The sequence below is a fragment of the Tetrao urogallus genome (genome assembly GCF_951394365.1).
Source record: "Tetrao urogallus genome assembly, chromosome: 7".
NCBI lineage: Eukaryota > Metazoa > Chordata > Aves > Galliformes > Phasianidae > Tetrao > Tetrao urogallus.
Genome location: NC_136820.1, coordinates 51,846,891 through 51,863,552, shown reverse-complemented (window position 1 = coordinate 51,863,552; position 16,662 = coordinate 51,846,891). Strand labels below are relative to the sequence as shown.

Here is a 16,662-nt window from a genome sequence, read left to right as displayed (position 1 = left end):
AAAATTAAGAAATCATTTAAGAAATCTACATTGTGAGGAATGCCACGGGTTATTCACAATAATCCCAACAAATCATCCGTATGACAGTAAATTTAACTGCTGCCATCAGACCTGCTCACACTGGGAATATTTTCTTTCCTGGTAATTTTTCTCCTCCAGAATTATCACACACACACTTTTACAGAGTGACAAATTCTTCACTGACAAAGAACTAGCAAGCACAAATTTAACAGCTACAGCATCTGAAAGAAATGGCTACGACCTCAATGGACTTGGAGTCACAGCACCACCTTTGCTCAATTTAAACTTCAGTTCTCCTACTTGCACAAACAGAACAGCAAGAAAATCCAGGTTCTGGTCTCCCTCTTCTCTGCAGAAGTACATCAGCCAGTTCATCTCTCACTTCCTTCAGCAGCACTGTCCTAGCATCCATCTCCGCACTTCCACCACCAGGAACATCGCATTTATCAGTGAGCGGGAGAGAAACCTCTGTTTCCGCCAGCATCTCCCCGTTTGGGTCATTAACGTTGCCAGACCCTTCACCTGTCAAGTAGAAAAAGCTTTTACACATTACCTCACCTTCTTTACATTCTTGATTGCTACAGCTCTCTATCTTTTTCCTTATGTAACAGTCTACACACAAACCACACCATTTATAGTCAAACTTGTCACATGCCAGTGACAGCTTTTAAAAACATCTCGAACATTCCAGACTTTTTTTTTTCCTACAAAACTGGGACTATTCACACACCAGACAGCACCACGTAATCTCTAGTTTATATACCTCAGGCTTTACGTCTATTCCACACCGGTACTCAACATCTTACTCTCTATCAAAAAGAAAAGCTGGCCTGCCAATAGTACCCGATAAACTAAAGTATCAGTGTGCCCTTCTGTCCATGCGCTCAACAGAACGCGGTTTCCAATCTAAAAATTGCCCCTCTTAGTGACCAAGCTTGTAATTCTTCTAACAAAGCCATCCTGCCAAAAGCATTTTCCCTGTTCCAACTGTAGCTCAGTTCTCATCAGAACAGTCGCTAGGTTCTCTCACGTAACACTTTGTCTCTGTGTGCACTCAGAAAACATGCCGGCAATCATTCCTTTAAAAGCTCTTACTTTTCTTGAGGAGCAACACCCAGGGAACTGTTTCGATGTCAAAGCATCCTCCTGAAAGCTGTGTCCTTCCATCCATCCCCCGAGACCTGCAGACGAGATTTCATGCTTGCAACAGCAGAAATACAGAAACCAAAGAGAGACAGACTCGGGCAATTTCTTCATCTTGCTTATGGTGAAGCACCAAACGTTGACTCAGATCCCGTTCCTAGAAAACTGCCATGGATTAGCAACAGAGAAGTTAGATCCTGCCTCCCTCCAACTCAAAGGTTTTTTTCTCCTGCCCCTATTGTTCCTTTATCAGACATTCACTGATGGGTGCACCCAAAAGGAGGGAAAAAAGTTAATTGTCCACATGCCAAAAATTGCACTTCTCCTGCGTGACGCCTGTAACTTCATCTATTTACTACTGAACTCCTAAGGAGCACAGATCTCGAGACAGTGGACAGACCTCTGCAAATATGCCAGGATGCACAAAGCAACGGCTCCAACACAAGGGAACAAAGAACACATTGCACAATCTCTGTTCATCTCCTAGAAACTGAAGTGGTGTGACACAAGGTGTTTGGAGACAAGGAAAGAGAGAAGCCAGGCGTGTTTTTTTCCACAGGATAACAAGTTCTGAGGTCAGAAGAATGAACTGGAACAAATACACTTTGGCTTTGTTAGAGCACCAACTTCCAAACGGCCGCTGATTATTCCTTTGATAGTTTCTTCACTACCCTTCAAACCATCTACGGTAATACGACATAATTCTGCAGTAAAACAGACCACCTGTTAAGGACTCCATTGAAGGAACTTCTCCAAGGTCATCCAGCAATTCACGAATGGGATCATGATGCTCGGGAGCAATTGCACCTGGATGGTCCAAGAGCAGCTACACGAACAGAAGAACAAACTGCGCTGTTCATCACGAATCCTTCTCTACACATTGAAACTGTATTCCTTGGTGCTTTTAGAAACAAATCCTCACTTCACTGAACTCTAAAGCTGCAATATCACGGCTGAAAGTCGTACCATCTGCATATACACAGACACTTCCAGAATAAGCTTCAAACACCAGCAACTTACTCAATTCTAAAAGCTTACAAACCCTTGAACTCTACAGTCAAATGAAATCGCTTTAGATTTGGCTACTTGAGGTTTCAACAGCAGCAGCATTTTCTGTGTAAGAACTGCTTAAGAAGGAGCAACTGTGACTGACGTATCCTTACAGTGTGTGTACTGATGATTTCACCAATAGAAATACAAATAACTGGGTTAGTCAGAGTCACCAAGCCAGAATATTCATCAATAGTGAATTGATCCTGCAATTCAGGAGCCGCGCCAGCAACCTGAAAAAAGTGTCTGAAAAAAGAAAGAAAAAGGAGAAAAAGGTAATCAGCATCCCAGCAGCTGTTCTTCTTTAAACAATGGTTCCCAAGCATACTACAGCTGGACAAGCTATAGCTTATTACATCAAAAGCCATCTAGAAGATTCAGTTATTGGTACTGGCCATGTCGGCATTAGCTCACTGTAAGCATCTGCAGGACAAGTCTACGGACTGAATGACCTTGTGCACCCATCCTTCTCTCTTAGCTGCAAGAATAATCCTCACTCCCAGCCATTTCCAGTTTTCTTTCTTACAAAAGATGACAGACATCAAGAAGCTCTTCATTCAAGAGTTATCTTCTTATACAAACAACTGAATTCCAGCCTGGTTTAATCCAAAGTGCCATCTAGTTTGCATACAGAGAACTAGGGTGCATATAGGAAAGAACGCATGCACACTCTAGTTTTCAATGGCCAGAATATCATAATAAACACATAGAAAAACAGCCTGTACTCTGGAGGCTTGTATGGCAAAGCCAATTGTTTTGACCAGCTCATTAATATACTATATCTAGTTGGTAAATTCCAGCTACGTATTTTATATGTCATTATTATCAATGATTGTGGAAGCCCAAAGGGCAACCTCTCATTTTCAACAGACCTCCTTTTTGACAGAGATGGAATCTATTACATTTCAAATTCATCACTCCTTTTGGTTTGCAACATTGCCCTCTGCCAAACTCCTCAACACAATCAGCTGAAGTCTTCTACCTGAATTTCTGGTATGACTGTGACAAGTATTCCTTCACGATGCTCAGAGGTGCACCGTCTCCCATGAGCATCTTACTGGACGCAGCGTGCTGCAGCATCTTTGCAACAGAACCAAGGTTTCTTCGTTGATCTGTAGTCAGCTGCCCTCCAGCTGAAAGATCCATTATGTCAAATGCATCCGGTGCAACCATGGCTGGATTCACGTAGCGGTGATAGAGTAAGTTGCCAACAATCTAGGACAAGTTGAGGAGAGAAAAAAACACGTGGAAAACCAGTGGCACAGACCTCCACTGAGTCTTACTGAAACTACTCTCAGTGAGTTCTGACAAATTACTTGCCTGTGAACTGTGGGCCCCGTTCAAGATGCAGGGTCTACTGCGCTGCCATCAGCAAGCACGTGCTGTCCCAAAGAATCTTAGTTTCACACTGTAACATACATACACACACTAAATAAATGCACAACTGTCAACATAGAAGTGGTAAGACTGACCACTACCAGTTCCAGGACAACACAACTGCAGATATTCCTACACACAAAGGTTTTCAAATTTAACTTTTAATACCACCTGTCTATATATTTTTAGAAGTTACCAAAGAATTGCTCATACAAGCGTAAAAGTTACTCTGAGAATTAAACAAAGCTTAGTCTAACAGTAGGCAGAACAACTACACTACAGAGAAACCTGGTACTGCAGTCTCATTAAGGGATAGGAGCTAATTCTTAACACAGGTGTGCAGAATCGACCACCATCTCCAACAAAGCAAAAATGGTGAAGCGTGGAAAACCAAGGAGCTGAGCTGAGAAAACAGCAGCTACTTTCTGCCCCTTTTCCAGAGCACTTCTCTCTCTCTCTCAGAATACCTCTTTGATTAATCAGCAACATTTTTAGCTACAGATCCCCAGTTAAACACAACTGAGAGGAACTCAGAAACATTTAAACCAGAAGTAAGAAACTCAGAAGTACCGAAGATGAGCGGTATTTGACATTTCAAAAGAAGTCCAATTCACCCAGCTAAGTGAGCAGCAATGAACGCTGAGGCCCCAAAGATAAAGACATCCCGTTATCCACGTGCTCATCCATGTACTTCTAACCCGTATAGGATATGTGCCTGCAGTAATTCCCACAACAAAAAGGCATTGGCCCAGCACGCTGACATGCAGCAAAAGGTCCCACGCCACATACTTCAGTATTTCCTGGTGTTTCACATCAACCTGCGCAGAGCCAAGTCACAGAATCTGGGCTTCTCCTGCTTCACGTGCGATTTGAATGCACAGGAGAGATCAGAGGTGTGAAGAAATGGCAAAAACAGAAAGAATAAGCTTCGCCATTGCTAAGCTGCCCCAGAAATTAACTGCTTTCAGAGAGGTCATGGTTTTGACAGCTGTTTCAGCTCTTGCTGTCCTATCCCAGATGACGGCACATGGTCACAACAAACAAAACCGTTCACTACCTGTCACAAGAAACACATTTGTGAGAGAAATCATGTTGATAATAGTAAAACTGGTAGTACGAAAACAAGAACAGTACACTGTAGGAGTAGTTTCAGGCCCTAATGCATCTACAGGCAGTCACCGCACACAGCTGCACTTCTGAGCGCGGCATGGACCGTGACATTGTTTCCACAAGGATTAATAAAAACTGCAGCTTTCCACCTAAATTTACAGATGGAAAAAATGAATTCACCTGCACAGAAAGAATCCATGCCTCACAACGGGAAAGCACGGAACCAGAAGAGAGAAGAAAACGGCATTCAGATTGGTAATTACTTCGTAATGAAGCAGGGACAGAAAAGCTTAAAGAGACTGTGGCAAGTAATGTAAAATCCACTCTTTGTTTTATTAAGAAGAAGAGCCCTCACAGACACAAAGACCTTTAAAATCACAAAAGCCAGGACAATTCCAATGAAAGCCACAATGCTGTGCTCATTTGGAAGCATTTACTACTAACATCCTTTTCGTTCTCCAAAAGTACGGAGATGTACAATACAAAACTGCCCACACATCATGAAAAATGACACCATATACTTTGGTGCAGCTACTGTAATGCCCTAGAATATTGTAAGGGAAGTGAGAATAGTAGAATTTTGCACACGGACCTTTCTAACTTGGCACTGTCTCTTTAAAAAAAGAGCAACTGACTCAGATAACACCAGCAAAACCAAGGTGCACCATTCAGCAGCAAGAGCATCCCAAAGTCAAGAAACCTCGGGGGCACAATGCCCAAGATGTTAAAAGCAAAAGGAAAAGCAATAGGGTGACTTCTTCTGAACGCTGTATTATGTCTCCTTTGACAAACATGTATCCAGCAATCCAAAGCACAATGCAAAGTGCTTTATACCCATAACAACAAATAGCCTGTCTACTTAAACTGCAGCTTTTAAACTTCTCTGCACACGTACACCCAACAAAGAACACTGAGATGCATCTGCCGCAGACAGCGTGGCAGACAACTATTCACAGAGCTGCTCAGCTCCTTACCTTCAGAAGCTCCTCCTCGCCAGCATCAGGAAACTTGTCATGCCGGGAGTCTTTCAGTACCTTGGCCATGAAACGCATTCCGTAACTTCGAAGGAAATAAAAGGCAAGTGAGAATTCCTCACGGATGAACCCACTATTAACTGCTGCAGGATAATGCGGTGACACACCAGGCTTACGGCACTTTGTCAGCTCAACAACGATGGTTGTCGTTGACAACGAAATTGTCTGCCACTGCCTTCACATTTCGGATTGAGGCATCCAGGTGCGTCCTCACCTCACCATGATGAAGAGCTTGTTCAGGTATAACATTGTACGGCAACTTGCTATTTGGAAAAGTCAGATGTGAAGGTGAGCACTCCTCAGCCTAATATACTTTTGTCAGTGCCAGGCAGAATTTTTGGCTTGACACAGAAACAGATCCACGCTCACCTGGCTGCAAAAGGCTGCACATGCACTTTAATCAGAATGCTAGCACTGAAAGAGTAAAGGACTTCTCACGTCCTCTGCTGTCCCTGCAGCAGTCACTGTGAGAAAAGGCCCAGCTAACTCTAAACTGTATCTTTCTGTACCACATGCAGACACGCTCTCTAGAGTCAAGGAGGTCACCTGCGATACACAGTAGTACCTCAGGTCGCAAATAAATCAGTGAAAACACAAGCTGCACATTGCAGTGTTAACATAGTAACTCACGCAGCGTGCTGCGCTGGGAGAGTTGTCTTTGACTTCATAGCATTGCTTTTCCACCACTTCCCTTGAAGTGTGTTAAAAACAAAACAAAAACAACCAACAACAGAAGCCTCAAAATCTGGTGAACATCAAGCACTGGAAGAAACACAGAACTCTGACTGGGGACGGATGGGAGCCGATCAAGAGTTTATAGACACACATTAAAGGGAGGACAGGGACAGATGACGTAGCAGGGGATCTACAGGCCAACCAACCAGGATGACCAAGTGGATGAAACCTTCTCGTGGGCAGACAGGAACAGCTGCCTGCTACGATTCTATGAACACGGCCTGTGTTGAGAAGGACCACAATGCTCATCTCGTTCCAACCCCCTGCTGCGTGCAGGTTCACCAACCGCCAGACCAGGCTGCCCAGAGCCACATCCAGCCAGGCCTTGAATGCCTCCAGGGATGGGGCATCCACAGCCTCCTTGGGCAGCCTGCCCGAGTTGTGGGCAGAGATTGGCTTGGAAGAGGAATATCTACGGCATCTGTATCTATGAGTTAACACAGAAGAAATGCTTTGGGGCTTCTTTTGGCCTATCTCTTAATGAGATTCACTTCTAATAGTCTCAACACCCCTGTCACAAGATGATCTTTATACCATTCAGAAGAAAGCCATCTCGAGCTGATGGAAAAAAGCTGGTATCAATTGGACAGATGCATACCATGAATCCAGGGATGGTTTGGAACAATTAACAGAGCAATGCAAAGCAGCTGAGCAGCTTTCAGAAAAAAACAGTAGCAACAGCTTCCATACCTGGCCTCACCATTCTGAGATCCCATCTGGTTAACCCAGGACTTATAAATATCCACTGGATCCGTTTTGACGTTGAGCGATTCGTCCTCAATTATTTCCTTCACAACTGGGGCCAAGATCTGCCTCAGTGCTTCTGACCACGGGCACCACGGTTGAAAGAGCGGATCTCAAAAATACAGAGGAAACAAAGGGAGTTCTACACAGGCAGAACTATTTTCTTTCAGTATTTAAACAAGTAAGCAATCAGCAACTAAAGCCATTCACAGCATGCCGCTATGGGAAATCCAGCAGCAGAGAATAAAGCATACGCATGCACTTTCTGAACTACTACTCCAAGAAAAGATAATAATAATTAAACAAACCTTTTAGACGTTACCTGTTGGGGGGCACATACCATCCTCATACTTAAAAGCATCAAAAAAGGCATGATTGCCTCCAACATCGTATGTATTTGGTCTTCCTAGCAAGTTGTGAAGCTCCCTATCAGCCAGAAGTCATAAACACCAAACTCCTAAGGGACAATCCACTCAATTATGCCAACAGACAGCCAGAATCCTTAAGCCTGACAGCCAGTAAAAAACCCAAACCAGACAGCATCTGATTTTCAGCCTCCTCATCAGTTTTGGAAAACAGTGTCCTTCGCGTCAGCTTCACTCTGGCCTGTAAAGCCCAGGCTCACAGTCTGTTCCAAGTCCTTCTTACTAGACAGCAGAGAACTTAGATTGGACTGAATCTTAGGAAAGCACTGCATTAGACCAAAAATAGTGCCTCCCTGAGCAACAAAGCATTGGCTAAAGAAAAATGGCTTTAATCCTAAAGAACAAAGGTAGTTCCTCCTCCTTCCAGGTTACATAAAGGACTGATGCCAAACAGCTTGAGCAGAAGGCAGGGACAGTTCAGCATTATCAGCAAATGAGCACGGGACATCACACCAGAACAGATTCAATTTTAGCAGCGGCCCAAACTGAGGCAACAGCAAGGCTGTGTCCCATGCTACAACGTACTTGATCTCTTCCTGCAATGCTGTTTGCAACAGCCGCAACAGCAGAGATTCCTCTCTCTGACTGCATGCGTAGTTATGCAGCGTGAAGATGGTTGAATCCATGAACTCTGTGGGTTTCTTTTGAGGCATCTGCAAAAGCAGCTTGGCCAAGTATGTTGGAGTAGTCTAAAACAAGAAGAAAAATTACTTAGTGCGCATGTGTAATCAATGACTATTAAGATGTTGTAATTATGAAATAAACAAGAGAGTTTGACAAAGCAGACTAAGATAACAAAAGGAGAATAAATAGAAGGCTTACGCCTACCCTGGGCTCACTTACAAAACTCCAGCAGAGCAGATCTCCAGCAGAGATCCTTCCCCACTGGTAGCCAGCTCTTAAACAGGTCTAGGAGGGCTGTAGCCTGGCTGCACCCCTTCCAGCAGCACAGCTGCATTGCCTTCACCTGTGCTCCTCTGCCTGACTCACTGCTTGCCTCAGGTGATCAATCAGAGGTTCAGGCCATGACTCAGCAGTTCCCATACAGCACATGTCCACAAAAGCCAACACCACAAAGACAGACAGTGCCTCAACACTGCAGAGCATAAGTACAGACTGTTCCAATACACGTAAGCATCTATGACAAGAGGAGTGAATGAAAAGCTGCATACCTCAAGTAGAAAAGATGCTGATAGGCTTCCAGCTTTTCCCTCTCCTCTTTGCTCAAAGCTTTCAAACCTCCCTTTTGCTCGTTCAGTGTCATCGCGTCAGAGAGCTGTTCTGTGTTCTTCTTGCTAAGATTTTTGCTATGAGAAACAACATCATGCAAAGAACACAGAGGGACAGATTCCACATTTAAATAACACGCAATATGGGAAAAAGCTGCACGATAGCACTTCCTTTTGTGTGGATAAGGCAGTCAAGGTACATCAGGAGATCATGAAGTGAAACATTATCTGTTATAGCAGCGATTTCTGTCTTGTCCCCACATTCCAGAATTGGTTGAGAACCTACAAGGACTAATTGCTTTGAGCAGGGACTACTGTCAGAGCTGGTAGCGTTCTGAAGATGCTTGAAAATGCCCTTCTTTCTCAACTGTGCTTGAAGCCCCAAGCCCTGTTTCCATTTTGCTGACTCACTGCCTCCACATGCTCTGATAACGATGATACTTTTTGCTGACAGCATCAGCCCAAGAGCTGGAGCCTCCTTTGGAGCTGAACTTTACTGCTGCCATGGTTCAGATTTTACACAAGGTCAAGCCTAGCGCCACGCTATTCAGGACCAAAGGAAAAGGTGACCGTAACTTCAGCTTGAATTTAAAAAAGGCACCGCTGTATCAGCAACGTTGTTCTTGTGTGCAATCAATCGTCAGCAAAGTGACAGAGGGGGCTTCCATCAGCCAACCAACACCAAGCAGCCTGAGCACATTTCCTGCTCCGAAATCACCTCCCCCTTCTGATACAGCACACAAAACGTGAGAAGAAATTAAGGCGTGCAAGTCCATGACTAATGGAACCACAAGTGAACAGACAAACAGTTCTCAGAGCCTTCAAGCATACCATCTATTGCTTTCCCTTGGTCCCGAGTGGGTTCTTTTCTGGTGCTTTGTTTTTACAACGCTTCAAGTCTTGATGTTTCTTCTGCAGTTAACTTTCTAGGGATACATAGTAATAAGTGGAACAGTTAGGAACTTACTGGGAGGAAAACCTGTAACTCTGGGGGAAACATTTCCCACTGAATCTGAGTAAGTGAGATCCAGGCTCAGAAGGTCCTCATGCTAACTGCCATTGGCCTCAATTCACTCTCCTAGTCTCCCAGCACTGCATTTCCTACCTGCAGTGTCATTCTGATCTTCACTAGCAGTCCAATCTTGATGTCCATGAGATTGAGGTCATTTTCAAGCTGTTGATTAGATCGGATCAAGCTCACAACTTCCTCACACAGTTTCGTTAGCTCCAGCTCCTCCTGAAAATCTGGGTCCGATCGAGCAAGTGAACAAATTCCCGAACCACAGCCATAGCTGGGTTTTCAGCAGTAACTAAAAACAAGTGACAAAACATCAGAGGACAGGAAACAAATTACTGCACGTGTTACCTCTGTGCAGACAGCATGTCAAGCAGCAGCCAGTCCAGGATCAAATTAACACCAATGGGCTTGAATAACTCCAGACAGCATCCGGAACTTCTTGCATGGAATAAATCATCCTATAGCGTTGACTTCTGTCATGAAGTCAGTATCAGCTTCGGGGAGTCCACCTTGCAGAACTTACCCCAAAGATCAGCGCTCCTATTTCCCAGCAGCAAAAGTACTACCGTGAACCAAGTTTGCACAGAAACACAGAATGTCAGGAATTGGAAGGGACCTCCAAAGATCATCTCGTCCAATCCCCCTGCTGGAGCAGGATCACCTACATTAGGGCACACAGGAACATGTCCAGGTAGCTGCTGAATGTCTCCAAAGGAGATCCCACAACCTCTTTGGGCAGCCCATCCCAGTGTTCTGTTACCCTTGCCGTGAAGAAGTTTTTCCTCTTATGTATGCGGGACCTCCTATGCTCCAGCTTGCACACATTGCCCCTTGTCCTATCACTGGATGTCACTGAGAAGAGCTTGCCTTCGTCCTCCTCACACTCACTATTCACACATTTATAAACATCAATGAGGTCACCCCTCAGTCTCCTCCAAGCTAAAGAGACCCAGCTTTCTCAGCCTTTCCCCATAGGGAGACGCCGACCTGCTATCCATACTCTTTCTCATACACCCCAGGATGCCCTCTTGGCCACGAGCGCACAGTGCTGGCTCATGCTCCTCCTACCGCCCACCAGGATCCCCCGATCCCCTTCTCCTACACTGCTCTCCAACAGCTCAGCCCCCCACCTATGCTGGTACTCAGGTTGCTCTTGCCCAGATGCAAGACTCTACACCTGCCCTTGTTCTTTCTCATTCCATTTCTCCCCACCCAACTCTCCAGGTCTCGCTGGAAGGCAGCACAGCCTTTTGCTGTGTCAGCCACTCTTCCCAATTTTGTGTCATCAGCAAACTTGCTGACAGCGCATTCCACTCCCTCAGCCAGAGGGAATTTTTCCTTCAGCCACCTTCCTACCTACCTATCTACTCTTTGCACCACTTCATCCCAACTGATTTTCATAGCTGTCTTCGTGTTGCAGATCTCACTAACAGCATTTTTCTGCAAATAGAGATTCAAAGCATATTAGCTTTATTCTTTTGGCCACGCTTCCTGAGGGTTTTGTAGTCTTCTCGTGCTTTGTTTCCTTGGATAAAGGCTTGAATTTTTATAACGTCATTTATCTAGAATGGAAAAAAAAAAAAAAAAACAGCCACTTAAACTTGTTAAGGGCAGAGTAAAAAAAAAAAGTGTCAGATACTGAATTCATTTCACAATCTCTTACGTGGTCTCGGAAATATTGCAGGTGATCTCTGTAATGCCTTCTGCCTTGATACATCCTGGCCAGTGACTGAATCTAAAGGAAAGAATCCCAAAGCAGCTCAGATAAAAGTCTTTTCCACAAATATTGCTAACAAAAATGTTAACAAAAATAAGAAAACCAAAAAAGCCATAGCATTTGCTACCTTCACTACTTGGTCCTTGTGTGCTCGTCAGTAATCCAAACGGATTTGATATGCCTTCCTCTCTTTATAGCCACGCCACTGGGACTGAAAACACACACAAGAAAAAAGGCGACTTCTCAAATTGAAGAGCAGTAATTTACTGTTCTATGCTTCTTTCTGCTGCTCAGTTTCCACTTCCCTTCGGCTGAATAAAATGTAACAGAGACATGCTCATCTTACAAGACATGCCGCAAGAGGTATGCAGTGAAGCCTTAACTATTTCTTCCACCACCAGCTGTCATGGTGAGGGACTTAGCAGCACCCCCCACCAAGGGCAAAACACAGCTAGAGAACAAATGGTGAGCTAAACAACCAAATGCACCATCCATTGCACAATTCTCAATGCCATCTTCAATTCTCCAAACCCACGGACTAATGGGAAGAGGGAGAGAAGTAATTCATACATAGTGATTCTCAGGGAGAAGGAAACGCCTTCCAATACTTTGCAAAATGAAGATAATTGTGCGTGGCAACTGCTTGAGTTGAACAAAACCAGTCAGTAAGCGTGCATGTGGAGAGCAACTGACAAGCACAAGTTTCAAACAGAATTAGGGGATTTCATACCTGCATGCAAGTGATGGCTGGAACTTGCTTCTTCAAAAACCTCATTCTGGAGTTGAATTCCTGACAAACAAGACAGCCTCAACAACAAGCCTGAAGCTTCACCATCAGGTTCTCTTGGGCCAGCCACAACTGCTCTCGGTCATAGGCTGCCGTGACTCCAGATACAGTGCTCTAGATTAGTGTTATGGTAGGAAGAAGAGCCAGGAACAGAAAAGGGAGAAGCAAAAATGACATGTTACACAGCAGCTTCTGTATTATGCTCAAGAGAAACTTACAAGTTGCTTTTTGGTGAGCGGCAACACCACCGTCTTGTTCTGGGGATAAAGGTGTGCACATTCTCCACAATAGCACAAAGAGGTGCTGACGGGCAAAGTAGACAATGAACAGGGAAATAAGATACAAAGCTTGCTAACATCACTACTGTGCTGAAACATTACTTCTTGAAGTTGCAATAAGGCCTGAAATAGGGGCAACTTCAACTGCAGAGAAAAAGAGCACGTACTTTACCTGCATCTCCTCCCGTGACAGCTGTGTGTCATGCTGCACAAATTCAGTCCGCTCATCCCATCCTCCCTCTCTGGTCCTCAGGTTATGATAATCATGACAGCCTCCTCTCACCCAGTGTTTCACCCGTTCACTGCCACTGCCTCCTAAAAGCAGAAATGGTGCTATGTTGAAGGCAAACACGTCTCTAGCTTCCTCACATACAAATACTACAAGAAGGAAATGCATGGAGAGGGTCCTTCCTCCAAGCAATAGAAGGAATGCCTCAGATTCCAATGAACCACCGCAACAACTACCTAAGCACAATATATTCTACAAGTGGGGAATATTTCACTGCTGACTTTTTCATTTCCTTCCTACCTTTTTCTTCTTTCCTTTAACAAAGACTTCCGTTTATAAGGCAGCCTCAATTTCCTGTAACATGAGATTCTAAAAAGATACCCAGAACGCAAGACTTCTCCTCACATTTCTCCCCCTCTGCTTTCCATCCTACAGGCAATCATCTTGAATTTACTGCACTAGCAGTTAGCTATTTGGGGTTCACCTGTTGCCATTGTTCTCCTTTCCACTTCTGCCAACTCTCGCTGCTATGTCTCTGCACACTCTGGAGCGACTCCGCACAGCCCCACATCTGGTGAGCGCAAGGCACTCAGGGTAGGGCTGGTATCTCCGTGATCGACTGCTTCATTCACGGCCAGAATTCCTAAGGAAACTTCAACAACAGGAGGAGGCAGGTTACCTGGGCAGTCAGGAGCTCAGTGACTCACAACAAACTTCAGAGAGCAAGGCACTGTGCGAGTGTACACAAATACCTTCCTGTATTTATGCATAAAAATACGGGTTAAAAAAAGACAACTTGGTGTACAACAATCTTTCCAGTACAGTGTGCATCTGTGTATGGCACAGTGTCTGACAGCGCTTTTTTTTTGTGCTCTCACTCCTACTACGGTGCTGACTTATCGACAGTATTTCTCTACAACCTTTTATCCATTCACTCAGCTGTACTCTGACAACAGCTGCAGTCAAGGCAGCTTCTTCTTGCAGAGCCCTGGTACAGCAGACAGCTGACTCAAAAAGCACCTTTCCAGTGACTGCACCGTTCCTAGCAAGAATAGCAACCTCAACACAGAACAGGTTATCAACAAGAAAAAGATGAGGAAAGAGCTAACCCAGGGCTACTCCAGAACGCTGTTGCAAACACAGTACAAAATCAACCACAGGTATCTCACCGATGCAGTAAACACGAGATACAGTCATTTTCAGCACTGAGCAAATGTCTGTTCACACACACAGAGGTAGAAGGGTATCTGAAGATCTTATTCTGGCTCAAAGAAGCATACTTTAATCCTGCTTTTGACCAAATGTTCTTTGGCACAGCCCACCTGCCAACTGCACTGATTTGTGTTTTTATCTGCACTTAGTGCAAAAAAAAAAAAGTACTTTGAGAAATACTTCATAGAATTAAGGCAACAGTACAACACAAATGAAAGCTAAGATGCACCAGAACGGCGCACATGAACATCCCCACGCTTGACTACCCAACCACAGACAGACACAGTTATCTGCTAATGTCAAACACTTTGACAGAGATTCAATAGGTATCTCTGCCTAGGACGTAACACAGTCACAAGCACAACTGAAACAACGACATATCCTTCCAACATTTAAAGAATTGAAATTGAAAGGCTGCGACATTCATTGTTGAAAGAAAAAACTTCTACACCTACCTGAAGCAAACACTTGTATTCTAATTTCCTTTGCATGTGAACATTTCTTGCTCGCATTCTTCCATTTGGTGACGAATATTTGGTTGACAATGGCATTGAACCACGGTATTTGCCACAATGCTTACATCTCTGTGACTCTTCAGTGTCCCTGTTAGCCTTCTGAATCCCATCCTGAGTTTCATCGAGCCAAAGCACAGCTGTTTCATCCTGAGTGTCCTGAAGAGAATATGATGAGGAAAGCATTCGCAGCATGAGGAAGAGTGTCACTGGTTGTGCAAAGCAAAACCACCACCTCTGAGCAATTGCAGTCTCAAGGGATACAGGAAGCACTCCAGTATCTTTCTAATCAATTTCAACACAAGGCCATAATGGACATTTGTTACCAGCAGAAGCAACTACAGCATTACCAGGCCAAAACTCTTCTCAGGACAAGGAACTCCCACCAACAAGTTCCATCAGTGGTATCACTCCAACAAACATCAGGACATCCCAACGCCAAGCAATCCGCACCGGTCAGTCCTAAAGCTGTATTTGCCAACAGGACGTGCCTTTCCAAGGAGCCCAAAAAAGAAAATCACGGCACAATTTAAGATGGAAAGGGACCTCTGAGCTCATCTGGGACAATCCCCTTGCTCCAGCACGGACACCGAGAGCACATTATCCAGGACAGACCAGATCCAGATGGCTTCTGAACAACTCCACAGAAAAGACTCCAGTCCCTCTCTGCTCGACCTCCGCTACTGCTCAGTTCCCTCCACTGTAAAGTGCTGCCTGACGTTTAGATGGCACCTCTTGAACCCCAGTTTGTACTCAATGCCTCTTGTCCTCAACTGCATCCTCACTTCCAGCTTTCACATACACTGAACAGATTCCCCCCAAGCCCTCTCATCTCTAGACTCAAGAGTCTCCTCACCCTCAGCTTTCCTCTCTGGAGAGGTGTTCCAGTCCCTCAGGCACCTCAGGGGCCCTACGCTGGCCTATCTCCAGAACATTCGTGTCTCCTGTTTGGGGGGCAGGGCAGAACTGGACACAGTACAGGAGCAGCCTCACCAATGCCAAGTGGAAGGATCACCTCTCTACTGAAGCCTTCCAGGCAGCACGAGCACACTGCCGACTCACAGCCACCTGGGTGTCTGCCTACCAGCACTCCTAGGACTTTTCCTGAAAAGCTTTGTTCCGCTGAGGTGGACACAAACATAGACTAACAAGAGTCCTTTCCCAGTACCAGGCTGCAAGGACTTGTTCAGGGAAACTTTAGGAAGTGGAAATGCACATACAGGAGCAGCAACCAAAAACTGATGGCTAACTAACACAACAGCAGGCTGCTCTTGTCCCGTCCACAAAGGGTTGCAGATTGCTGGACCAGCAAATCAAAAAGCACTGTATGTACTGGGGGTAAATACAAATGTACAACAGTAAAAGCATCTCTCAAGTCTCTCTTTTAACAGACCGTTTGCTGTGGAGTACTGATCACACCGTATCTTATGTTTTGGCTGAAGAAACTCATTAAATAACGTTACACGCAGAAATTTTCCAAGAGACAAGTGTTTAGCAAACCCCAAAATACACGTAATGAACAATAGTCCAGCAGCTGCCAAGCACAGCTCCTCCACCCCCACTGTTGCTTCCTGGGGGTTACTATGGAAGGAGATCTTAAGAAGCAATTGCCATCCCTCCAACATCTCCTGATGTGCAAACAGGACACAGGAAACATCGACTTCTGACACGGATTAATAATCACCCTGCACAAAGAGCCACTGTATTCCAGCATGAAGAGTTCTGTGGCAGGACTGAAAATTGACATTTCCTTACATACCCTCCACATTACCACTGCTTTGGATTGAAACCTACATCCCTTTAACAAGTTTTATCTGAATGTCCAAGGAGTCCCATGACTGCTTCAGCAATGTAGAAATTCCTGTTGGGGAAGGGTGGCAGACTTAGAAGAACAAACTCTTGCACTGTCATCTCTACCAGCAGAGTCATCAATCCCAGGACTATCAAAACCCTCTGATCTTTCCCGTGCATTTACTGTCACCGTCCCCCCAGCAGGGACACGCGCTGTCACACACTGCAGGGTTAACACTTCTCTCACTGC

General features: G+C 44.9%; 1 pseudogene across 1 annotated transcript in view; it reads right to left on the bottom strand.

Moving 5' to 3' along the window:
• Positions 1-403: 403 nt before the first annotated feature.
• The window catches only part of LOC306948545 (ras GTPase-activating-like protein IQGAP1), a 35,510-nt pseudogene continuing 19,251 nt past the window's right edge, over positions 404-16,662 (bottom strand). Inside the window, exons 7-23 of the transcript in view lie at positions 14,690-14,780; positions 13,382-13,549; positions 12,841-12,983; positions 12,334-12,504; positions 11,731-11,814; positions 11,550-11,621; positions 11,373-11,448; positions 9,974-10,178; positions 8,808-8,963; positions 8,158-8,328; positions 7,161-7,326; positions 5,857-5,998; positions 5,676-5,760; positions 3,197-3,429; positions 2,328-2,460; positions 1,888-1,990; positions 404-543 (exon numbers count right to left, since the gene is read on the bottom strand). The product of the transcript in view is annotated as a ras GTPase-activating-like protein IQGAP1 (transcript). The remainder of the gene's footprint in view (positions 544-1,887; positions 1,991-2,327; positions 2,461-3,196; positions 3,430-5,675; positions 5,761-5,856; positions 5,999-7,160; positions 7,327-8,157; positions 8,329-8,807; positions 8,964-9,973; positions 10,179-11,372; positions 11,449-11,549; positions 11,622-11,730; positions 11,815-12,333; positions 12,505-12,840; positions 12,984-13,381; positions 13,550-14,689; positions 14,781-16,662) is intronic.